Here is a 26,388-nt window from a genome sequence, read left to right on the forward strand (position 1 = left end):
AGAGAAATTTCCAAACATTTTAAAACAACCCACAGATCAAAGAAAAAAATCACAAAAGCATTTAAAAAATACTTTAAATGAATAAAAGTGAAAAAAATATATAAAAATTTGTAGGATGAAGCTAAAGCAGTGCTTAGAGAAACAGCAATAAGTACTTATACTGGAAAAGAAAAAAGATCTCAAATCAATGATCTAAGAAAAAAAGGAAATAATAAAGATAAAAGTGTACTTTTATCAGTAAGATTGAGGACAGAAGAATGACAGAGAGAAAAATCTATGAAATTAAAACCTTGCTCCATGAAAAGATCAATAAAATTGATAAGACTCCAGTTGGCTTGATCAAGAAAAAAGAAAGTAGACGTATCCTACAGATGGTAAAGAGGATAATGAAGGACTATTATGAATAACTTTCTGTTAAATAAATTTAACAAATTAGATGAGACTGACAAGTTCCTTAAAAGACACAAACTATCAAAGCTCAATTAAGGAGACAGGTAACCTGAAGAATCCTATATATATGCTCATTCAGAGATGCTCACTGTCTTCATTATTAGAGAAATGGAAATTAAATCCACAATGATACACCACTACATTAGAGGTTCTCAATAAGGAGGTGGTCATTTGCCCCCAGGGGACATTTGACAATGTTTGGAGACAGCTTTTGTTGTTATAACTAGAGGATTGTTATTGGACAGGCATGTTTCTAAACATCCTACAATAAACAGAAGAAAAACTTATCTGGCGTCAAATGCCAATGGTGCTGAGCTTAAGAAACTGACACTACATACACAGTAGAGTAGCCAAAATTAAAAAGTCTCACAATACCAATGTTGGTAAAGATATGGAGCAAAAGGATCTCATAAAATGCCGGTGGAAGCAAAAAATGTTACAGCATCTTTGGGAAAAAGGTTGGCAGTTTCTTAAAATGTTAAACATGAGCTTATTGTATCCAACAATACTCCTGCTAGGTGTTTACCTAAGAAAAACAAAAACGTATGGCCACAGAAAGACTTGTTTATTGTCATAGCCATTTTATTCATTTTAGCAACAAACTGGGAAGAACTCAAATATCCATCAACTTGTTAATGAATAAACAGATTGTGGCATATCTATATAATGAAACACTACTCAGCAATAGAAAGAAATACACCATTGATGCATGCAACAGCATGGATGAATCCTGAAAGCATTAATCTAAGTGAAAGAAGCCATACTTCAAAGACTACATGCTGTTTAATTCCATTTTTATGAAATTCAGGAAAAAGACATATTATGGTACCAAAAAGCAGACCACTAGGGCCAGATTGGGGGTTGGGGATTGACTACAAAGGGGTGAAAGTTGTATTTTAGGGGGTGACGAAAATGTTCTACATTGATTCTTGACTGTGGTGGTATTTGGTGGTATTTGTATGACTGCATACATTTGCCGAAACTCACAAATTGTACATTTTAAAATCAGGAAGTTTTATTGTATGTAGATTACGGAATAAACCGATTAAAGGTGGAAATAAAGAAAGAAACTGCATTCCAAATGAGGGAAACTCCTTCTATAGCTCTGGGTTTCAGAACCACTCAGCCTCTGTCAAAATTGGGAAGCCCCCTGCCCAAATAGGAAGCTGCCTCTACAATTCCAGTTCCCTCTACCCCCTTCAGAGCCATAGTTCACACTCCCAAACTGGATGCTCACCACCTGCCTCCCTCTCCATAAACACACATCCAAACTGAAGTAGGGAAACCTATTTTTCAGAGTCTAGCTGTACTGGGGTCTGAGGAATGTGATTTTTAGCTCCAGATTCCATAGCACATTAAGGCATATTAAATGGAAGTTGGAACCAAAAACAAATGAGCCAGTCCAAAGTGTTCATCACAATTCTTCAGCTCACCTTAAAGTAGTGACTGGCTAGTCTCTTCCCTGCTTCTCTTCATGTAATTTATTTTCTTCTTTCTCATTTGGGATCTCTCTCTTGCTACCTTCCAACCTTTCTCTCTCGCTTACTGTCAAGTCCTTCTTTATTCTTATCTGGATCCTTACTATCTTTCCAAGCCTAGCTCCAGCCCTTCTTTCAGGCAATACTGCTCCTAGACCCAGGGAAGCAGGGCTTACATATCAGGGGCCCCTATTCTTTGGAGTGCCCTTCTAAAAAATGTCAAAATACCCTTACAGTGGTACTTAGTGGTGGAGATCAACTGTGGTAGGTAGTGCTGTATGGGTGGAGAATCAGACCACCAAGACCTGTGTTTTCCCTGGTCCCCGTTTTCCCCCTTGAAGGTCCTCTCTGACCCTCCTTTACCCCTAACTCATGCTTGTGGGATCCACCAGAAGACTCGAGGAGCTCTAGGCTTCATACTTTCAGAGTCTTCCTAGACCCAGTAGCTGGATCCTCTAGCATGAGATCACAAGAGATTGTGCTGCTAAGAATAGGGATGAAGTTGATTTTGAGTGAGCCTCACTTATGTCTGACACAGGAAGTATTCAGGACACCAGGTTACCCCTGATGGATGTGTCAACTTTGTCTGTTAGGATTGCAGCCCTGCTCAGGTCCACAGCACTCTATGGCCTCCACAGGTCCCACACAATGAAGAAGGCAGTGTTCCAGGACTGGTCATGTCTATCCTCTCCAAGGGCTTTCAACACTATTGCTCAACTGTGACAATTAGCTCTTCTGATTAATGTTCTCTCTTGACTCTGACTAATAAGATGACATATTGTTTGCCTAGGTCTGTCTTAGGTCATATGGATCTAGGGTTGTACCTTCTTCATTCCCATTGACCATGAGTCCCTTGCCTGTCTCCTGGTAAAGACAGGTGTGTGGTGATAATCTGATGCCCAGGTATTCTCTAACTTCAGCCTAAATGCTAATTATGCTGGTGGAGGTAGAATAAGTTCTTGGAGAAGGAGCACTGTATCTTACATTTCTTTTGCATTTCCAGTGCATCTAGCTCTATTAGGCACTAGCATGCCATTACTGTTGTATGTTTGTTTGTTTTTTCTCTGACAGATTGGAAGGCCCACAGAATACTTAATCTTCTCAATAAATCAAACATTTCATTCAGGGGATCAAATGCTTAATATTTTCTCTGAAAAAAGAAGCTATTAAATAATGTTGGCCTATTGCCTTGAGGTCAGCATTCCTTAAATTAAAAAAAGGAAAATACGCATTTTTTTCTTTAGATAATTCCAGCCAAATTCTGCTTGTGAAAGAGAGTGTCAGTTATGTCACAGACTAAACCATTTTGCATGGTATAAAAAAAGTCCAAGTAAATAGACACAGGTTTCTTGAATGTAAAACAAGTGCCTCTTCCTTTTTTGTAAATCATTTTCCCTTTCAAGAAGTACTTCTTATGGCATTATGTTGATCCTGACAGAAGCAATTCTGATTTCCTTCCTCTGGTATGTGGTATGGTTTTAAAGGTTGGTGTGATGTGCTTTGGTATGACATGAAAGTCATCATGAGATTTATGGAATTGACCAGCATCTTATTGCAGCCAGATTTTTTCCTAACAACCTAAGCCTGACATCAATTTGGATGATGAATGTACTCAACTTAAATTTCTTTTTAGCATACAGACAAATAAATGGTAAAAAAAAAAAAAAAAAAAGAAAAAAATCTGCCATTTGGAATAGATACCTGGCTCCGAATCTATCCAACACCGTGTTGGTCATAAAATTAAACCAAAAAATGTTTTGATTTTCTTCTTTAATCAACACATTCACTAGTATATTTGATATGAAAATTCTTGTAAAACCAATTTGTATTTATGTCAGAATAATGTCTTCAGAAGTGAGTTTGGCAGAATAAAATGGGAGGAGTGTATGAGTGAAAAAGATGGGAAAGTTTAGAAAAAAGAGTGATTGCAATAGAAAAGGAGATATTTTATATATAAGATGGCTTAAAAAAAACAAAATCAAGCAAAAACTTTAAATAATGGATCTAACCAGAGGCAGAGAAACAAAAAAGGAACAAACCACTTATGTTTCATTTTATTTAGATACTCTTGAAGTGCTCAATTGTAAATGTATAAATACTTTAAATATAAATACTTATTTTAAGAATAAAATGTTAAGTTTGGGATGAGTCAAAAAACTGAAAGCCAAAGATTAGGAAAAGTTTGTAAGAAAAAGTGTTACTGAACATTTATTACATTATCCAAATTGCTTTTTTTTTTTTTTTTTAATTTGGAAGCACTTCTAGTAATCTATCTTGAGAACTAGAGAGGGTGGAACAAATCTTGCAGAGAACTTTGACTTTCTATTTCCCAGACTATTTTACTTTTAGAGTAGAAAATGATAACACTGACCATTTTAATGAAGTCAATAACTTATGTAAAATAAACTGTCTATTTGGAGATAAAGTTCAGATGTAAACTTTGGTGTGCTAATCTGCTGGGCTGAGAGGACTTTTTATGATCAAACATACATTTAGTTATTCTGAACCTTTTCCTTGCATATTGAATTTAGATGTAAATATCAATTTGTGGACTTTTTAAAGTATGAATTAATTCAAGCAATTGTTATTAAAAACATAATTAATAGCAGGTTGTTTGAATTCCATTTATGGTTTTCAAAAATTCAATTATTTGACTAAATTGAACCATTTAAAAAACCTGTTTTCGTTGTAAGCTTGCTTCAGAAATTGAATAGAGAGTTTAAAGCACGCTGTTTTCTAAATTTTACATAGGCCATTTTTTCCTTTTAAAATCACAGAGATTTTATTTATCATTTTGGAATTTTGAAACGAAATAACTTGTAAAAATGAATAAGAATTTAAAAAATACGGTAATTTCTCTTTCCACTTGAAGTTTAAGAAAGGCAAGGCATAATAAAAAAAAACTTTCTCAGAATGAAAAATTTACAGCAGCAAGGCATACATTGTACATCAAATTTAAATGTTTCCTGGGACTCTAAAATACATATTACTGGTATGTATTCCTTTGGAATCATTAGACCATTACATAATAGATTCATTTTTCATATCTGTTTAGAACAGCTAATTATGAATTTATCATTAAGATTGTCACAATTAAATTACAAATTTTAATCTGGTGCCATAGCTGGAAGGAAACTAAATCTTGTAACAAATATCCAGATAAATTCTAGAAAATACTGAACGCTTTTTTACTGCAACCATGAACTAGCCCAAGCACTTGCTAAAGTTTGGTGACTATTGAACAAAATATAGTTAATTGTTAGTATTCAAGTAGTAAAAAATATAAAGTCAATTGGTAAAATAGATTTGGATTTAAATTCACAGCCACCACTCTAGACGTATATTTTAAGTATGTGTTTACAGGTTTTGCATTTGGAAAATTGGGGAGAATTGTGAGAATTAATGAAGTTGTGTATATATTTGGTAGAGTAAAAAGCCTTTACAATGCTATGAGACTTTCCAGAAGTTTGGGTCATAATGTCAGCATCAGGGCATGACTCTCATTAGCTGAGGGCTCAAATCAGGTGGGACTAGGGCAGAATGTGAGTTCAGATGTGTGCTTGTGCGCACACATGTACGTTAATGTGTGTAAGTTTAAAATGCATTTTCAAACATTTGCATTAGATCCAGAGTTATATTTTTGGTATAGATCATGCACAAGAGTAAAGTGATGATGAAAGAGGTGAGCATTAACACCTAAAGATAACTTCAATAAACTTGTAAACTGCTTCAGCAAATATGTCAATTGACAATTTGAACAACCTTAGCGATATTACACAAGGTATAGTACACCAATATCAACAAGGCAATTTGGCTTGCACACTTACTTCCAAAGGTCATTTTAATCTGGAGATGTAATGAGAATCAGCTCTTAAAGAAATGCTTTCCCTCTCCTGACTCTAATGTGTAGGGGCAGGTGCATCACCAAAGCAAAGTATGGAAAAATAAAATCCTGGCATGGGAGCAACTCTATCTTGGATCACTTCTCCACTAATTTTTCCCAAACCTTGTTACTTAAGCAGGTAGGAATGTCACGCTAAACCCATATTCTTAGAATATTAAACAAAGAAGCGGTGGAGAACAAAACTTGAACTCAGAAAAATATTCTTAAAGTTTAAACTCTATGGGACATCCTATCAGCAAAATAAATTAAGCGTACTTGACTGCGTTTTGCGGCTGTTTTCACAGCGTTGATAAATGTAACCCGCAGGATTTGTCCACTACCTGCAGTCAAGTCGTCGTCATATACAGATGTAAAGTGTCTCAACTGAAACACCAGAGTTCATTATGCACTCGCTAACAGTGATTATTGGGGACCACTGAAAAAGTAGTAGAAGCGTTTGTGAGAACTGAGAAGTTCCAACACCAATGAACAAGACACTTCAGGCTCCCTGAAGCAAAGTTTGAAACCATTTTTCATTTGCCTGTTAATCTCAAGATGAAAAAGCATGATGAAAAATTGCAAGGACGAGCCCTTTGCCACAGGGAAACTGCATTGAAAGCTAACAGTAACTAAAAGAACCGTTTCCCCACTGCAGCAACAAGGTGATGGGGCATGAGCTCCCTTAAGCTTCCTGGCAGGTTTCTCCTGGTGAACTTGATGTATTTTTGGGAACCTTTCTGGGTGAGAGAGATTCAGAGTAAAAACACTGTCAGGAGATTTTCTTTGAGTACTAAGACCATTACTGCCGTGTACATCCAAGTCTTTTGAATTCTAGTCTTTTAAAAAAGATATATTTTCTGGTTAAAAACTATTTTAGTGATTAGAAGGAACAATGGAAAGCAGCCCAGCAGTCTGTTGAAGAGCAGGAATTAGATAGCAGTCCTTATCTATGGGCAAACTCACCAGTAAGTTTGGTTTAATAGCTGTTTTCCTTTATTCCTGGCTTTTTTCACTGAATGGACTAGATTCAAATATAGTTACCATTAAGTTGATGGACTGAAATGATCAAATAATTGAAATGATGAAAGTTGGTTGGCAAGTAGTACATAGGTTTGCATTGTAACCAAGGAGTGCTCTTTTAGTGTAATTAAGCATTTCCAGTTTTTCCCAATTTCAAGAAATGGGGAACTTTAATTTATAAAGTATAGGGAGTGGGAGTACTGTGTCTTTTAAAAATTGTTTTAACTTATAAAATTTTGATCATGTCTTTATTACAAACTCATGTAGAATTTCATTATCTCACACATACTTTTAAAATATCATAAAGCTGGATATTCTAACAACAGCCTATCACATTGCAAAACCATTTTGCATTCATCTCCCACCGTACAATGCTTTCTTCCTCATATTCAGCAGATGGTTTTTATCGCCTGTGACAAAGGCTTAAGATACTCATGTTTGCTTCTTATGACACATATCACCTCACCGGCTTCCCTGAGGATCAATATCGGTTTTACTGCATATCAAAAGATTCACTTCTTCTCACTAAGATGTATAAGTGGATGATTTTTATTATTAGGCTTTTGTCCCAAATTCCAGTGCATTATCTTGAGTGCTAGGCTGAACCATGGATGGCTTTCCTAGACCAGGTTGACTTAAGGCCTATAAAAAACATGCTGAACAGCCTCCTTGTTCCTTTTATCTTGGCCTGGTCGCCAGTATAGGTTTCTCCAGATATTACCACAGCAATTGTGAGGAAAGGCAAAGCCCAAGGAAAAGTCCTTCAAGGAAAATGAGGGGGAAAAGAGCATTCCCTTAACTGGGGTATGAAACAAAAAGATGAAATTATCCAATGAAGAGCTTCTTAAACCATTCCCCATAGCATCCAAGCAAAAGGACCCTACCTGCCAATCTGACCAGGACCTTGGGGTGGGATGGGGTGGAGAGAGGCAGGTGTCTTTATGTCATTACTGCAGCAGGCCTCACTCATTGACTTGCCAATATGCACTCCACGACTCTAAAAATAGTTGAAGCTGTTCCCACCTGACTTTGAACCATGTTCTGAGATGCATTGCTTGGATTCAGGGTTCCTCATACCAAACATGTCATTCCTCCAATTGAATTTCAGGATTAAGCCAGAAAACACTTAGCATCATGCTTGGCAGAGAGCAATGAAGGCAACATTTCCAAAAACTATACACCTGAAACTGGGAAACCTTCAATTTTACTTTAAATCCATAGATAATTAGCTAATTGCACTGCACATGTATTGCTTAAAGTAGAATCTAAAGCACACAAGTATATCATACGAATCATTTTGAAATAATATTACCTCTATGAAGTGTATTGCCAAATAAAAAGTGATAGAGTTTCTACTAAGTATATGTGTTTTTGGGCAATTCAGAAATGTTTCTCTATGCTCCTGATTAAGTATAAATTATTTAGCTTTATTTTTCTATGAATCCCTGTATAAGTGCAGGGAGTAATAAAAATTTCTTGAGACTAATGACTATGTGTTACACTGCTGTGTATGTTATAGATAATCAAAATTATTTAATGGGTTTCACTGAATTGACTGATAGATGCCTCTCAGATATATGTTTCAGGAACTTTCTTACAACAAATAAAATAATTACAAACAGTCCCCAGCTTAACGATGCTTTAACTTACAATTTTTTGACTTTATAATGGTGATACGCATTCTGCAGAAACTGTACTTTGAATTCTGAATTTGGATCTTTTCTTGGGCTGGTGATATGCAGTATGATACTCTCTCATAATGCTGGGCATTGGCAGTGGCAGCAGACACAGCTCCCAGTCAGCCATGTGGTCATAAGTACATATGGATAAACCACCCATATGCTTACAATCATTCTGTACCCATACAACCATTATTTTTCATTTTCAGTATAGTATTCAATAAATTATGTGAGATACTTGACACTTTATCATAAAATAGGCTCTCTGATAGATGATTTTGCCCAACTGTAGGCTACTGTTAAATCAGCAGTCCCCAACCTTTTTGGCACCAGGGGCTGGTTTTGTGGAAGACAATCTTTCCACAGACCAGGGTGGGGTGATGGTTTCAGGATGATTCAAGTGCATTACATGTATTGTGCACTTTATTTCTATTATTATTATTACATTGTAATATATAATGAAATAATTATACAACTCAGCATAATGCAGAATCAGTGGGAGCCCTGAGTTTGTTTTCACTTGCCACTCACTGATAGGGTTTTGATATGAGTCTGCAAGCAATTGATTTATTATGGTCTCTGTGCAGTCAAACCTCTCTGCTAATGTTAATCTGTATTTGCAGCCACTCCCCAGTGCTAGCATCACTGCCTCAGTTCCAGCTCACATCAGGCATTAGATTCTCATAAGGAGCACACAGCCTAGATCCCTCATAGGCGAAGTTCACAGTAGGGTTTGCACTCCTATGAGAATCTAATGCTGCCACTGATCTGACAGGAGGCGGAGCTCAGGCAGTAATGCAAACAATGGGGAGTGGCTGTAAATACTGGTGAAGCTTTGCTTCCTTGCCTGCCACTCACCTCCTGCTGTGTGGCTCAGAGGTTGGGGGCCCCTGTGTTAAATGTTTTGAGCAGTTTAAGGTAGGCTAGGCTAAGCCATAATGTTTGGTAGGTTAGGTGTATTGATGCATTTTCAATTACAATATTTTTAATTTACAATTGGTTTATGGGGATATAACCACATTATAAGTTGAGGAAGATCTGTGCTCTAAAAAAGAATTTACTAGAGCAGTTGAAATAATCTTGTATGACAGCATGATTCAAATTTTGAAAAAACCTGTATTAGGATCTACATATTTATGTGTACCTATATTGATATCAATTTTGCTATTGCTAATTATATATCTTCACAACTAAAGGGATACCAGAAGGAAATATCAAAATAATAACAGTAATATCTTGGAGTGATAAAATTATGGATGATTTTAACTTTCTTTATACTTTTATATACTATTTGTCTTCACTAAAGGTAAATTAGCTTTATAATTACAACCAAAATAAGGGTGATGATAAGAACACTCATGAAAATAAGTGTTATGATAAGAACACCTAGGAAAAGTTCTTTGTATTTGATTTTAATTTTTTTTCTATGTAACTGTGATAGAACTAGAAATCTGCCTTCTGGATAATAAACAGAGGTAAACTTCTCCCTTTTCCATTCCCCAATTTCTCTGGAATTTTAGGTTCTTAGTTGGACCACTAGGAAAAATCTCTCCTTCAGCTATGCAGACCAATGATATATGGTCATAGACAACACCAACACTGAGGATTTCTTATCCCTGACACATCTGCAGACAGACATGTGATTTGAATTCTGAGGTCAGGGTGTCCCAGTGGGGCAACAGCTGTCAAAATGAAAGATGCTTTGTAACATTCCATAGTCTCCTCTATCCAAAAAGGTAGGAACTTTCAATATCATCTCACCAAAGATTTAGGTTTTCTCACTTTGTCTTTGCCAATAAATTCATTTAAAAGACTTATCTTTGACTGAGGATTCCTAAGAGTCTAGTAAATCATGATGACCTGGTTATAGTGTAATGCTTTATATGAAATTATACCAAAATATTGAAATAATCTCAATTTATTTGAAACATAATAATATTCACTGATTATTTATAATACGTATACATAAATGGCATATTTATGTGTAAATATAATTCAATAATCCACTACCATAATGTCCTATATACAGGTATAGCTCAGAGATATTTCAAGTTTGGTTCCAGACCATCAAAATAAAGCAAATATCACAATAAAGCAAGTTATATAAATTTTCTGATTTCCCAATGCATATAAAAGTTATGTTTATACTATACTGTATTCTATTAACTGTGCAATAGCATGTCTTCAAAAAGTGTGTCTTCAAAGTGTGCATAAAATAATGTACATACCTTAATTTAAAAATGCTTTTTGCTAATGTTCATAGCAGCACTATTTACAATAGCCAAGACAGGGAAACAACCCAAGTGTGCATCAACAGATGACTGGCTTAAGATGTGGTACATATATATACAATGGAATATTACTCAGCCATAAAAGAGAATGAAATATTGCCATTTGCAGCAACATGGATGGTCTCAGAGAATATTATACTTAGTGAAATAAATCAGAGAATACAAATACTATATGATATCATTTATATGTGGAATCTAGAAAAAGAATAAAAATGAATCGACATACAAAACAAAACAGACTCAGAGACGTAGAAAACAAACTTATGGTTACCAAAGGGGAGAGGGAAAGGAGAGGGGCAAATTAGGAGTATGGCACTAACACATACAACTACTATACCTAAAATAGATGAGGAACAAGGATTTATTGTATAGCACAGCGAACTATATTCAATATCTTGTAATAAACTATAATGGAATATAATCAGAAAAAACAACTTGAAACATTTTGTTGTATACCTGAAACTAACACAACATTGTAAATCAACTATCCTTCAATAAAAGATAAATAAATAAAGTAGTAGGATTTTTTTTAAATTTTTTTTGCCTAAAAATGCTATCATGGGACTTCCCTGGTGGCACAGTGGTTGAGAGTCCACCTGCCGATGCAGGGGACACGGGTTCGTGCCCCGGTCCAGGAAGATCTCACATGCCACGGAGCGGCTGGGCCCGTGAGCCATGGCCACTGAGCCTGTGCATCTGGAGCCTGTGCTCCACAACAGAAAGGCCACAACAGTGAGAGGCCCGCATACCGCCAAAAAAAAAAAAAAAAAATGCTATCATGCATCTAAGCCTTCGGCAAGTCATAATCTTTTTGCAACAGTAACATCAAAAACCACTGATCACAGATCACCATAACAAATATAAAAATAATGAAAAAGTTTGATATATTGGGAGAATTACAAAACTGTGTCACAGAGACACGAAGTGAGCATATGCTGTTGGGAAAACGGTGTTAATTGACATGGTGGGTGCAGTGTTGCCATAAAACCTATATTTGTAAAAAATGCAATAGCTGCAAAGCACAACAAAATGAGGTATGGAGATTGGTTCAAGATGGCAGAGTAGAAGGACGTGTGCTCACTTCCTCTTGCGAGAGCACCAGAATCACAACTAACTGCTGAAAAATCATTGACAGGAAGACACAGGAACTCACCAAAAAAGATACCCCAAATCAAAAGACAAAGGAGAAGCTGCAAAGAGTCAGTAGGAGGGGTGCAATCACAGTAAAATCAAATCCCATAACCACTGGGTGGGTGACTCACAAACTGGAGAACAATTACACCACAGAAATCCACCCACTGGAGTGAAGGTTCTGAGCCCCACCTCAGGCTTCCCAAACTGGGGGTCTGGCAATGGGAGGAGGAATTCCAAGAGAATCAGACTTTGAAGGCTAGCAGAATTTGATTGCAGGACTTTGATAGGACTGGGGGAAACAGAGACTCCACTCTTGGAGGGCACACACAAAGTAGTGTGCACATCGGGACCCAGGGGAAGGAGCAGTGACCACAGGGGAGATTGAACCAGACCTACCTGCTGGTGTTGGAGGGTCTTTTGCAGAGGCAAGGGGTTGCAGTGTCTCACCGCAAGGACAGGGACACTGGCAGTGGAGATTCTGGGAGGTGCTCCGTGGCATAAGCCTTCTTGGACTCTGCCATTGGCCCCACTGAGGAGCCTCTATTCTCCAAGGCTGGGTTGCTTCAGGCCAAAGAGGGAGGGAACTCAGCCCCACCGATCAGCAGAAAAGGGGATTAAAGTTTTACTGAGCTCTGCCCAAGAGAGCAACACCCAGCTCTACCCAACACTAGTCCCTCCCATCAGCAAGCTTGCACAGGCCCCTTAGATAGCCTCATCCACAAGAGGGCAGACGCAGAAACAAGAAAAACCACAATCCTGCAGCCTGTGGAATGAAAACCACATTCACAGAAAGATAGACAAGATGAAAAGGCAGAGGGTTCTGTACCAGATGAAGGAACAAGATAAAACCCCAGAAAAACAACTAAATGAAGTGGAGATAGGCAATCTTCCAGAAAAAGAATTCAGAAGAATTATAGTGAAGATGATTCAGGACCTTGGAAAAAGAATGGAAGCAAAGATGGAGAAGATGCAAGAAATATTTAACAAAGACCTGGAAGAAGTAAAGAACAACACCTAGAAGAGTTAAAGAACCAAAAAAGAGACATGAATAATACAATAACTGAAATTAAAAATACACTAGAAGGAATCAGTAGCAGAATAGCTGAGGCAGAAGAACGGATAAGTGACTAGGAAGACAGAATGGTGGAATTCACTGCTGTGGAAAAGAATAAAGAAAAAGAATGAAAAGAAATGAAGACAGTCTAAGAGACCTCCGAGACAACATTAAACGGGTGAATGTTCACATTATAGAGGTCCCAGAAGGAGAAGGGAAAGAGAAAGGACCCAAGAAAATATTTGAAGAGATTACAGTCAAAAACTTCCCTAACATGGGAAAGGAAATAGCCACCCAAGTCCAGGAAGGGCAGAGAGTCCCAGGCAGGATAAACCCAAGGATAAACACACTGAGACACATAGGAATCAGGTTGACAAAAATTAAAGACAAAGAAAAATTATTAAAAGCAACGAGGGAAAAATGACAAATAACATACAAGGGAACTCCAATAAGGTTAACAGCTGATTTTTCAGCAGAAACTCTACAAGCCAGAAGGGAGTGGCACAATATATTTAAAGTGATAAAAGAGAAGAACCTAAAACCAAGATTACTCTACCCTGAAAGGATCTCATTCAGATTCGATGGAGAAATCAAAAGCTTTACAGACAAGCAAAAGCTGAGATAATTCAGCATCACCAAACCAGCTCTATAACAAATGCTAAAGGAACTTCTCTAAGTGGGAAAAGCAAGAGAAGAAAAGGACCTACAAAAACAAACCCAAAACAACTAAGAAAATGGTAATAGAACACACATATCAATTATTACCTTAAATGTGAATGGATTAAATCCTCCAACCAAAAGACACAGGCTCACTGAATGGATACAAAAACAAGACCCATACATATGCTGTCCACAAGAGACCTACTTCAGACCTAGGGACACAGACTGAAAGTGAGGGGATGGAAAAAGATATTCCATACAAATGGAAATCAAAAGAAAGCTGGAGTAGAATACTCCTATCAGATAAAATAGACTTTAATACTTTTAATATAAAGAATGTTACAAGAAATAAGGAAGGACACTACATAATGATCAAGGAATCAACCCAAGAAGATGATATAACAATTATAAATATATATGCACCCAACATGAGAGCACCTCAATACATAAGGGAAATGCTAACATCTATAAAACATCCATCTGAAAACAGCAGATTACACTCACTTCTTAAGTTCACACGGAACTTTCTCCACAATAGATCACATCTTGGGTCAAAAATCAAGCCTCGAGAGACTTCCGGGAAGATGGCGGAAGAGTAAGACGTGGAGATCACCTTCCTCCCCACAGATACACCAGAAATACATCTACGCGTGGAACAACTCCTACGGAGCACCTACTGAACGCTGGCAGAAGACCTCAGACCTCCCAAAAGGCAAGGAACCCCCCACGTACCTGGTTAGGGCAAAAGAAAAAACTAAACAGAGACAAAAGGATAGGGACGGGTCCTGCACCAGTGGGAGAGAGCTGTGAAGGAGGAAAAGTGTCCACACACTAGGAAGCCCCTTCGCGGGTGGAGACTTCGGGAGGCGGAGTGGGGGAGCTTGGGAGCCGCGGAGGAGAGCACAGCAACAGGGGTGCGCAGGGCAAAGCGGACAGATTCCAGCGCAGAGGATCGGGCCGACCGGAACTCACCAGCCGAGAGGCTTTTCTGCTCGCCCGCCGGGGCGGGCGGGACTGGGAGCTGAGGATCCGGCTTTTGTCGGAGCGCCGGGAGAGGACTGAGGTTGGCGGTGTGAACACAGCCTGCAGGGCGTTAGTGCACCGCGGCTAGCCGGGAGAGAGTCCGGGGAAAAGTCTGGACCTGCCGAAGAGGCAAGAGACTTTTACGTCCCTCTTTGTTTCCTGGTGCACGAGGAGAGGGGATTAAGAACGCTGCTTGAGAGAGCTCCAGGGACGGGCACGAGCCGCGGCTAAAAGTGCGGAGCCCAGAGACAGACATGAGACGCTAAGGCCGCTGCTGCCGCCACCAGGAGGCCTGTGTGCGAACACAGGTCACTAGCCACACGCCCTTCCGGGGAGCCTGTGCAGCCCGCCACTGCCAGGGTCCTGGGATCCAGGGACAACTCGCCCGGGAGATCGCACGGCGCGCCTCAGGCTGCAACGTCACGCCGGCCTCTGCCGCTGCAGGCCCGCCCCACACTCCGTGACCCTCCCTACCCCCCGGCCTGAGTGAGCCAGAGCCTCCGAATCAGCGGCTCCTTTAACCCCGTCCTGTCTGAGCAAAGAACAGACGCCCTCCGGCGACCTACACGCACAGGCGGGGCCAAATCCAAAGCTGAGCCCCTGGGAGCTGTGAGAACAAAGAAGAGAAAGGGAAATCTCTCCCAGCAGCCTCAGAAGCAGCGGATTAAAGCTCCACAATCAACTTGATATACCCTGCATCTGTGGAATACCTGAATAGTCAACGAATCATCCCAAATTAAGGAGCCCTGTGGATGAAAGGCTCTTGGTGCTGCAGCCAGGAGTCAGTGCTGTGCCTCTGAGGTGGGAGAGCCAACTTCAGGACACTGGTCCACAAGAGGCCTCCCAGCTGCACATAATATCAAACAGCAAAAATCTCCGAGAGATCTCCATCTCAACGCCAGCACCCAGCTTCACTCAACGACCAGCAAGCTACAGTGCTGGACATCCTATGCCAAACAACTAGCAAGACAGGAACACAACCCCACCCATTAGCAGAGAGGCTGCCCAAAATCATAATAAGTCTACAGACACCCCAAAACACACCACCAGACGTGGACCTGCCCACCAGAAAGACAAGATCCAGCCTCATCCACCAGAACACAGGCACTAGTACCCTCCACCAGGAAGCCGACACAACCCACTGAACCAACCTTAGCCACTGGGGACAGACACCAAAAACAACAGGAACTACGAACCTTCAGCCTGCAAAAAAGGAGACCACAAACACAGTAAGATAAGCAAAATGAAAAGACAGAAAAACACACAGCAGATGAAGGAGCAAGATAAAAACCCACCAGACCTAACAATTGAAGAGGAAATAGGCAGTCTACCGGAAAAAGAATTCAGAATAATGATAGTAAGGTTGATCCGAAATCTTGGAGATAGAATGGACAATAGAATGGACAAAATGCAAGAATCAGTTAACAAGGACCTAGAAGAACTAAAGATGAAACAGGCAACGATGAACAACACAATAAATGAAATTAAAAGTACTCTAGATGGGATCAATAGCAGAATAACTGAGGCAGAAGAACGGATAAGTGACCTGGAAGATAAAATAGTGAAAATAACTACTGCAGAGCAGAATAAAGAAAAAAGAATGAAAAGAACTGAGGACAGTCTCAGAGACCTCTGGGACAACATTAAACGCACCAACATTCGAATTATAGGGGTTCCAGAAGAAGAAGAGAAAAAGAAAGGGACTGAGAAAATATTTGAAGAGATTATAGTTGAAAACTTCCCTAATATGGGAAAGGAAATAGTTAATCAAGTCCAGGAAGCACAGAGAGTCCCATACAGGATAAATCCAAGGAGAAATACGCCAAGACACATATTAATCAAACTGTCAAAAATTAAATACAAAGAAAACATGTTAAAAGCAGCAAGGGAAAAACAACAAATAACACACAAGGGAATCCCCATAAGGTTAACAGCTGATCTTTCAGCAGAAACTCTGCAAACCAGAAGGGAGTGGCAGGACATATTGAAAGTGTTGAAGGAGAAAAACCTGCAACCAAGAATACTCTACCCAGCAAGGATCTCATTCAGATTTGATGGAGAAATTAAAACCTTTACAGACAAGCAAAAGCTGAGAGAGTTCAGCACCACCAAACCAGCTCTACAACAACTGCTAAAGGAACTTCTCTAGGCAAGAAACACAAAAGAAGGAAAAGACCTACAATAACAAACCCCAAACAATTAAGAAAATGGGAATGGGAACACACATATCGATAATTACCTTAAATGTAAATGGACTAAATGCTCCCACCAAAAGACACAGATTGGCTGAATGGATACAAAAACAAGACCCATATATTTGCTGTCTACAAGAGACCCACTTCAGACCTAGAGACACATACAGACTGAAAGTAAGGGGATGGAAAAAGGTATTTCATGCAAATGGAAACCAAAAGAAAGCTGGAGTAGCAATTCTCATATAAGTTATATATATATATATATATATATATATATATGTAGTTTGCTTGAGTGCAGTGTTTTTTGTTTTCTGTACTGAATTCATTAGCATGGGTCGGTATAAAATTTAGCATAGGTCAATATGTAATTTGTAAACTAATAAGGTCTTAAAAGTGAGGAATTAAGTCTTTTAAATTTAATTATTTATTGCAAAGAGCAGAATAGCATACATAAACAGGTGACTAAGGAAAACTTGTATTCTAATATGGAACTCTCATGAACACCTTTTTTTTTTCTTCTAACGGTATGATAGTAGGCCATTTGATTATTTTTATGGCTTTAACTTTACAACAATGAAATATTCGTAAATTTTAAAAAGTATTTTTCTTTATTTGATGCGGGCGGGATACTGGAGAAATGAAAGGTCAAACATCTATTGAGGAATCCATACTTGTCTATATATTGTGTACTTTTATTTCAAGAACTGATTTAAAATTCCTAAAAGGATGCTATAATAAGTTATTATGCCATTTTACAGACTGAATTAAGTGAATTTCAGGGAGGTATGAAACTTGCCTAAGGCTATCCAGCTACCAAGCGGTAGAAGTGAGAATTAAATCCAGGTACACCTATAAAAAAAAAGAAAAAAAAAAAGAAAAAAAAAAAGAAGGCGAGGGCAGCACCAGGGTATGGGGTTGTTAGTTTTATAGGGGTGAGTAATTTCATACGCTGATGAGTGGGAGGAGTATTCCAGCTATTTTGGGGAAGGGGTGGGGATTTCTAGGAATTGAGCCACCGCCCACTTTTTGACCTTTATGGTCATCCTTGGAACTGTCGTGGCACCTGTGGGTGTGTCGCTTAGCTTGCTGATGTGTTACAATGAGTGTATACTGAGGCTCAAGGTCTAGTGGAAGTAGACTCGTCCGCCATCTTGGACCTATTTTGTTCTAATCAGTTTATGTTGTGTCCTCGGGCTATGTAATTCTTTTAAAGGTTGTGCCCTGCCCCCTTTCCTCCTGTTTCATATTGAATATATAATATTTACCAGAGTATGTTTTAATAATTAATACATGATATATTGTATAATTAATTTATATATCATATATATAATGATATCTATAGGTATTTGTTCTAATAAGTCATTAAAAATAAATGAATATTCTTTTTCAAAAAAAAAAAAAACTATACAAAGTGAAATAAACCAGACACAAAAGGCCACATATTACATAATTCCATTTCTATGAAATGTCCAGGATAAGCAAATCCACAGAGACAGAAAGAAGAGTCGTTGCCAGGGGCTGAGGGGAGGGAAAAATAATTGGGAGTGACTGCTAATAGGTAGGGATTTCTTTTTAAAGTGATAGAAATATTCTGGAATTAGACAGTGGTAATAGTTCCACAACTTAGAGAATATACTAGAAACCACTAAACTGTACAATTTAAATGGTAAATCTTACATTATGTGAATTATATCTCAATTTAAAAAAAATAAACTAGAGGCGCAATAAAAAAAAAATCAAGCCTCAGTAAATTTAAGAAAACTGAAATCATATCAAGCATCTTTTCCAACCACAACACTATGAGATTAGAAATCAATTACAGGGAAAAAAACGTGAAAAACACAAACACATGGAGGCGAAACAATACATTACTAAGTAACCAAGAGATCACTGAAGAAATCAAAGAGGAAACCAAAAAATACCTAGAAACAAATGAAAATGAAAACATGACAACCCAAAACCTATGGGATGCAGCAAAAGTAGTTCTAAGAGGGAAGTTTATAGCAATAAAATCCTACCTGAAGAAACAAGAAAAATCTCAAATAAATAATCTAACCTTACACCTAGAGGAACTAAAGAAAGAAGAACAAACAAAACCAAAAGTTAGTAGAAGGAAAGAAATCATAAAGATCAGAGCAGAAATAAATGAACTAGAAACAAAGAAAACAGTAGCAAAGATAAATAAAACTAAAAGCTGGTGCTTTTTAGAAAAAAAATTTTAAAGTTTTTTTTGTTTGTTTATTTCTTCTTACTATTTTTTAATATTTTTTTTTTTTTTTTTTTTTTTTTTTTTGCGGTATGTGGGCCTCTCACTGTTGTGGCCTCTCCCGTTGCGGAGCACAGCCTCCGGACGCGCAGGCTCAGCAGCCATGGCTCACGGGACCAGCCGCTCCGTGGCATGTGGGATCTTCTCGGACTGGGGCACGAACCCGCGTCCCCTGCATCGGCAGGCGGACTCTCAACCACTGCGCCACCAGGGAAGCCCTCAATATTTTTTTAATAAATAGGTTTTTCCTATTATTTTATAGAGCAGGTTCTTATTAGTCATCAATTTTATACACAACAGTGTATACATGTCAATCCCAATCACCCAATTCATCACACCACCACTCCCAACCCCCCCCCCACCCCGTGGCTTTCCCACCTTGGTGTCCATACGTTTGTTCTCTACATCTGTGTTTCTATTTCTTCCCTGCAAACCAGTTCATCTGTACCATTTTTCTAGGTTCCACATATATGGGTTAATATACGATATTTGTTTTTCTCTTTCTGACTTACTCTGTATGACAGTCTCTAGATCTATCCCATCTCAACAAATAACCCAATTTCATTCCTTTTTATGGCTGAGTAAATTCCATTGTATATATGTTCCACATCTTCTTTATCCATTCATCTGTTTATGGGCATTTAGTTTGCTTCCATGACCTGGCTATTGTAAATAGTGCTGCAATTAACTTTGGGGTGCATGTGTCTTTTTAAATTGTGGTTTACTCTGGGTATATGCTCAGTAGTGGGATTGCTGGATCATATGGTAATACTATTTTTACTCTTTTAAGGAACCTCCATACTGTTCTCCATAGTGGCTGTATCAGTTTACATTCCCACCAACGGTGCAAGAGGGTTCCCTTTTCTCCACATCTTCTCCAGCATTTGTTGTTTGTAGATTTTCTGATGATGCCCATTCTAACTGGTGTGAGGTGATACCTCATTGTAGTTTTGATTTGCATTTCTCTAATAATTAGTGACATTGAGCATCTTTTCATGTGCCTCTTGGCCATTTGTATGTCTTCTTTGGAGAAATGTCTATTTAGGTCTTCTGCCCATTTTTGATTGTTTTTTTTTTTCTTTTCCTAATATTGAGCTGCATGTGCTGTTTATATATTTTGGAGATTAATCCTTTGTCCGTTGATTCATTTGCAAATATTTTCTCCCATTCTGAGGGTTGTCTTTTCATCATGTTTATGGTTTCCTTTGCTGTGCAAAAGCTTCTAAGTTTCATTAGGTCCCATCTGTTTATTTTTCTTTTTATTTCCATTACTCTAGGAGGTGGATCAAAAAAGAACTTGCAGTGATTTATGTCAAAGAGTGTTTTTCCTTGGTTTTCCTCTAAGAGTTTTATAGTGTCCGGTCTTATATTTAGGTCTCTAATCCATTTTGAGTTTATTTTTGTGTATGGTGTTAGGGAGTTTTCTAATTTCATTCTTTTACATGTAGCTGTCCAGTTTTACCAGCACTGCTTATTGAAGAGACTGTCTTTTCTCCATTGTATATCCTTGCCTCCTTTGTCATAGATTAGTTGACCATAGGTGTGTGGGTTAACCTCTGGGCTTTCTATCTTGTTCCACTGATCTATGTTTCTGTTTTTGTGCCAGCAACATATTGTCTTGATTACTGTAGCTTTGTACTATAGTCTGAAGTCAGGGAGTCTGATTCCTCCAGCTCCGATTTTTTCCCTCAAGACTGCTTTTGTTATTTGGGGTCTTTTGTGTCTCCATACAAATTTTAAGATTTTTTTGTTCTAGTTCCGTAAAAAATACCATTGGTAATTTGATAGGGATTGCATTGAATCTACAGATTGCTTTGGGTAGTACAGTCATTTTCACAATATTGATTCTTCCAATCCAAGAACATGTATATCTCTCCATCTGTTGGTATGATCTTTAATTTCTTTCAACAGTGTCTGATAGTTCTCTGTATACAGGTCTTTTGTCTCCCTAGGTAGGTTTATTCATAGGTATTTTATTCTTTTTGTTCCAATGGTAAATGAGAGTGTTTCCTTAATTTCTCTTTCAGATTTTTCATCATTAGTGTATAGGAATGCAAGAGATTTCTGTGCATTAATTTTGTATCCTGCAACTTTACCAAATTCATTAATTACCTCTAGTAGCTTTCTGGTGGCATCTTTAGGATTCTCTATGTATAGTATCATGTCATTGGCAAACAGTGACAGTTTTACTTCTTCTTTTCTAATTGTATTCCTTTTGTTTCTTTTTCTTCTCTGATTGCCAAGCATAGGAATTCCAAATCTATATTGAACAATAGCAGTGCGAGTGGACATCCTTGTCTTGTTCCTGATCTTAGAGGAAATGCTTTCAGTTTTTCACCATTGAGAATAATGTTTGCTGTGGGTTTGTCATATATGGCCTTTATTATGTTGAGGTAGGTTCCCTCTATGCCCACTTTCTGGAGAGTTTTTATCATAAACTGGTGTTGAATTTTGTCAAAAGTTTTTTCTGCATCTATTGAGATGATCATACGGTTTTTATTCTTCACTTTGTTAATATGGGGTACCACATTGATTGATTTGCGTATATTGAAGAATCCTTGCATCCCGGGGATAAATCCCATTTGATCATGGTGCATGATCCTTTTAATGTGTTGTTGGAATCTGTTTGCTAGTATTTTGTTCAGGATTTTTCCATCTACTTTCCTCAGTGATATTGGTCTGTAAGTTTCTTTTTTTTTTGTAGTATCTTTGGTTTTGGTATCAGGGTGATGGTGGTCTCATAGAATGAGTTTGGGAGTGTTCCTTCCTCTGCAATTTTTTGCAAGAGTTTGAGAAGGATGGGTGTTAGCTCTTCTCTAAATGTTTGATAGAATTCACCTGTGAAGCCATCTGGTCCTGGACTTTTGTGTTTTGGAAGATTTTTAATCACAGTTTCAATTTCATTACTTGTGATTTCTCTGTTCATATTTTCCACTTCTTCTTGGTTCAGTCTTGGAAGGTTATACCTTTCTAAGAATTTGTCCATTTCTTCCAGGTTGTCCATTATATTGGCATAGAGTTGCTTGTAGTAGTCTCTTAGGATGCTTTGTATTTCTGCGGTGTGTGTTGTAACTTCTCCTTTTTCATTTCAAATTTTATTGATTTGAGTCCTCTCCCTCTTTTTCTTGATGAGTCTGGCTAATGGTTTATCAATTTTCTTTATCTTCTCAAAGAACCAGGTTTTAGTTTTATTTATCTTGGCTATTGTTTTCTTTGTTTCTATTTCATTTATTTCTGCTCTGATCTTTATGATTTCTTTCCTTCTGCTAACTTTGGGTTTTGTTCGTTCTTCTAACTCTACTTCCTTTAGGTGTAAGTTTAGATTTTTTATTTGAGATTTTTCTTGTTTCTTGAGGTAGGCTTGTATAGCTATGAATTTCCCTCTTAGAACTGCTTTTGCTGCATCCCATAGGTTTTGGATCATCTTGTTTTCATTGTCATTTGTCTCTAGGTATTTTTTGATTTCCTCTTTGATTTCTTCAATGATCTCTTGGTTATTTAGTAACGTATTGTTTAGCCTCCACGTGTTTGTAGTTTTTACATTTTTTCCCCTGTAATTCATTTCTAATCTCATAGCATTGTGGTCAGAAAAGATGCTTGATATGATTTCAATTTTCTTAAATTTACTGAGGCTTGATTTGTGACCCAAGATGTGATCTATCCTGGAGAATGTTTTGTGCACACTTGAGAAGAAAATGTAGTCTGCTGTTTTTGGATGGAATGTCCTATAAATATCAATTAAATCTATCTGGCCTATTGTGTCATTTAGAGCTTCTGTTTCCTTATTTATTTTCATTTTGGATGATCTTTCCATTGCTGTAAGTGAGGTGTTATTAAAGTTCCCCACTATTATTGTGTTACAGTTGATTCCCTCTTTTATAACTGTTAGCAGTGTCCTTAGGCATTGAGGTGCTCCTATGTTGGGTGCATATATATTTATAATTGTTATATCTTCTTCTTGGATTGATCATTATGTAGTGTCCTTCCTTGTCTCTTGTAATATTCTTTATTTTAAAGTCTATTTTATCTGATATCAGCATTGCTACTCCAGCTTTCTTTTGATTTCCGTTTGTATGGAATATCTTTTTCCATCCCCTCATTTTCAGTCTGTATGTGTCCTTAGGTCTGAGTGGGTCTCTTGTGGACAGCATATATATGGGTCTTGTTTTTGAATCCATTTAGCAAACCTGTGTCTTTTGGTTGGAGCATTTAATCCATTCACATTTAAGGTAATTATTGATATATATGTTCCTATTACCATTTTCTTAATTGTTTTGGGTTTGTTTTTGTAGGTCCTTTTCTTCTCTTGTGTTTCTCATTTAGAGAAATTCCTTTAGCATTTGTTGTAGAGCTGGTTTGGTGGGGCTGAATTCTCTTAGCTTTTGCTTGTCTGTAAAGCTTTTGATTTCTCCATTGAATCTGAATGAGACCCTTGTTGGGTAGAGTAATCTTGGTTGTAGGTTTTTCCCTTTCATCACTTTAAGTATATCATGCCACTCCCTTCTGGCTTGTAGAGTTTCTGCTGAGAAATCAGCTGTTAACCTTATGGGAGTTCCCTTGTATGTTATTTGTTGTTTTTGCCTTGCTGTTTTCAATAATTTTTCTTTGTCTTTAATTTTTGCCAATTTGATTACTATGTGTCTCCGTGTGTTGCTCCTTGGGTTTATCCTGTATGGGACTCATTGCACTTCCTGGACTTGGGTGGTTATTTCCTTTCCCATGTTAGGGGATTTTTCAATTATAATCTCTTCAAATATTTTCTTCGGTCCTTTCTCTCTCTTTTCTCCTTCTGGGACCTCTATAATGCGATTGTTGGTGCATTTAATGTTGTCCTAGAGGTCTCTTAGGCTGTCTTCATTTCTTTTCATTCTTTTTTCTTTAGTCTGTTCTGCAGCAGTGAATTCCAACATTCTGTCTTCCTAGTCACTTAACCGTTCTCCTGCCTCAGTTATTCTTCTATTGATTCCTTCTAGTGTAGTTTTCATTTCAGCTATTGTATTGTTCATCTCTGTTTGTTTTTTCTTTAATTCTCCTCGGTCTTTGTTAAACATTTCTTGCAACTTCTCGATCTTTGCCTCCATTCTTTTTCCGAAGTCCTTGATCATCTTTACTATCATTGTTCTGAATTCTTTTTCTGGAAGGTTGCATATCTCCACTTTGCTTAGTTGATTTTTCTGGAGTTTTATCTTGTTCCTTCATCTGGTACATAGCCCTCTGCCTTTTCATCTTGTCTGTCTTTCTATGAATATGGTTTTTGTTCCACAGGCTGCAGGATTGTAGTTCTGCTTGCTTCTGCTCTCTTCCCTCTGGTGGATGAGGCTATCTCAAAGCTGGTTCTTTGAGAAGATAAACAAAACTGATAAACCATTAGCCAGACTCATCAAGAAAAAGAGGGAGAGGACTCAAATCAATAAAATTTGAAATGAAAAAGAGAAGTTACAACGGACACTGCAGAAATACAAAGCATCCTAATAGACTGCTACTTGCAACTCTATGTCAATAAAATGGACAACCTGGAAGAAGTGGACACATTCTCAGAAAGGCATAACCTTCCAAGACTGAACCAGGAAGAAACAGAAAATATGAACAGACCAATCACAAGTAATGAAATTGAAACTGTGATTAAAAATATTCCTACAAACAAATGTGCAGGACCAGATGGCTTCACAGGTGAATTCTATCAAACATTTAGAGAAGAGCTAACACCCATCCTTCTCAAACTCTTGCAAAAAATTGCAGAGGAAGGAACACTCCTGAACTCATTCTATGAGACCATCATCACCCTGTTACCAAAACCAGACAAAGATATTACAAAAAAAGAAACTTACAGACCAATATCACTGAGGAAAGTAGATGGAAAAATACTGAATAAAATACTAGCAAACAGATTCAAACCACACATTAAAAGGATCATACACCATTATCAAGTGGGATTTATCCCAGGGATGCAAGGATTCTTCAATATATGCAAATCAATCAATGTGATATACCATATTAACAAATTGAAGAAGAAAAACCATATGATCATCTCAATAGATGCAGAAAAAGTTTTAGACAAAATTCAATACCCATTTATGATAAAAACTCTCCAGAAAGTGGGCATAGAGGGAACCTACCTCAACATAATAAAAGCTATATACAGCAAACCCACAGCAAACATCATTCTCAATGGTGAAAAATTGAAGGCATTTCCTCTATGATCAGGAACAAGACAAGGATGTCCACTGTCACCACTATTACTCAACATAATTTTGGAAGTCCTAGCCATGGCTATCAGAGAAGAAAAAGAAATAAAAGGAATACAAATTGGAAAAGAAGAATTAAAACTGTCACTGTTTGCAGATGACATGATACTATATATAGAGAATCCTAAGGATGCCACCGGAAAACTACTAGAGCTAATCAATGAATTAGGTAAAGTTGTAGGATACAAAATTAATGCACAGAAAACTCTTCTATTTGTATACACTAACAATGAAAGATCAGAAAGAGAAATTAAGGAAACAATCCCATTCACCACTGCAACAAAAAGAATAAAATACCTAGGAATAAACCTATCTAAGGAGGTAAAAGACCTGTACTCAGAAAACTATAAGACACTGATGAAAGCAATCAAAGATAGCACAAACAGATGGAGAGATATACCATATCCTTGGATTGGAAGAATCAATATTTTGAAAATAACTATACTATTCAAATAAATCTACAGATTCAATGTAATCCCTATCAAATTACCAATGGCATTTTTACAGAACTAGAACAAAAAATCTTAAAATTTGTATGCAGACACAAAAGACCCCGATTAGCCAAAGCAATCTTGAGGGAAAAAAATGGAGGTGAAGGAATCAGACTCCCTGACTTCAAGCTACACTACAAAGCTACAGTAATCAAGGCAATATGGTAGTGGCACAAAAACAGAAATATAGATCAATGGAACAAGATAGAAAGGCCAGAGGTAAACCCACGCACCTATGGTCAACTGATCTATCACAAAGGAAGCAAGGATATACAATGGAGAAAAGACAGTCTCTTCAATAAGTAATGCTAGGAAAACTGGACAGCTACATGTAAAAGAATGAAATTAGAACACTCCTTAACACCATACACAAAAATTAAGTCAAAATGGATTAAAGACCTAAATGTAAGACCGGAAACTATAAATCTCTTAGAGGAAAACATAAGCAGAACACTCTGTGACATAAATCACAGCAAGATCTTTTTTGACCCACCTCCTAGAGTAATGGAAATAGAAACA

General features: G+C 37.6%; 1 protein-coding gene across 4 annotated transcripts in view; it reads right to left on the minus strand.

Moving 5' to 3' along the window:
- Positions 1–26,388, minus strand: part of CFAP299 (cilia and flagella associated protein 299) — a 624,040-nt gene that overhangs the window by 48,442 nt on the left and 549,210 nt on the right. Inside the window, exon 1 of one of the 4 annotated variants that reach the window (XR_007477163.1) lies at positions 12,332–12,494. The exons of the other annotated variants lie outside the window; for them this stretch is intronic. The gene's annotated coding sequence lies outside the window, so the exon portion shown is untranslated. Of the gene's footprint in view, positions 1–12,331; positions 12,495–26,388 lie in introns of those variants that run through there. 4 annotated transcript variants of the gene reach the window in all.

Source organism: Orcinus orca, chromosome 4 (genome assembly GCF_937001465.1).
Source record: "Orcinus orca chromosome 4, mOrcOrc1.1, whole genome shotgun sequence".
In the NCBI taxonomy this organism is placed as follows: Eukaryota; Metazoa; Chordata; class Mammalia; order Artiodactyla; family Delphinidae; genus Orcinus; species Orcinus orca.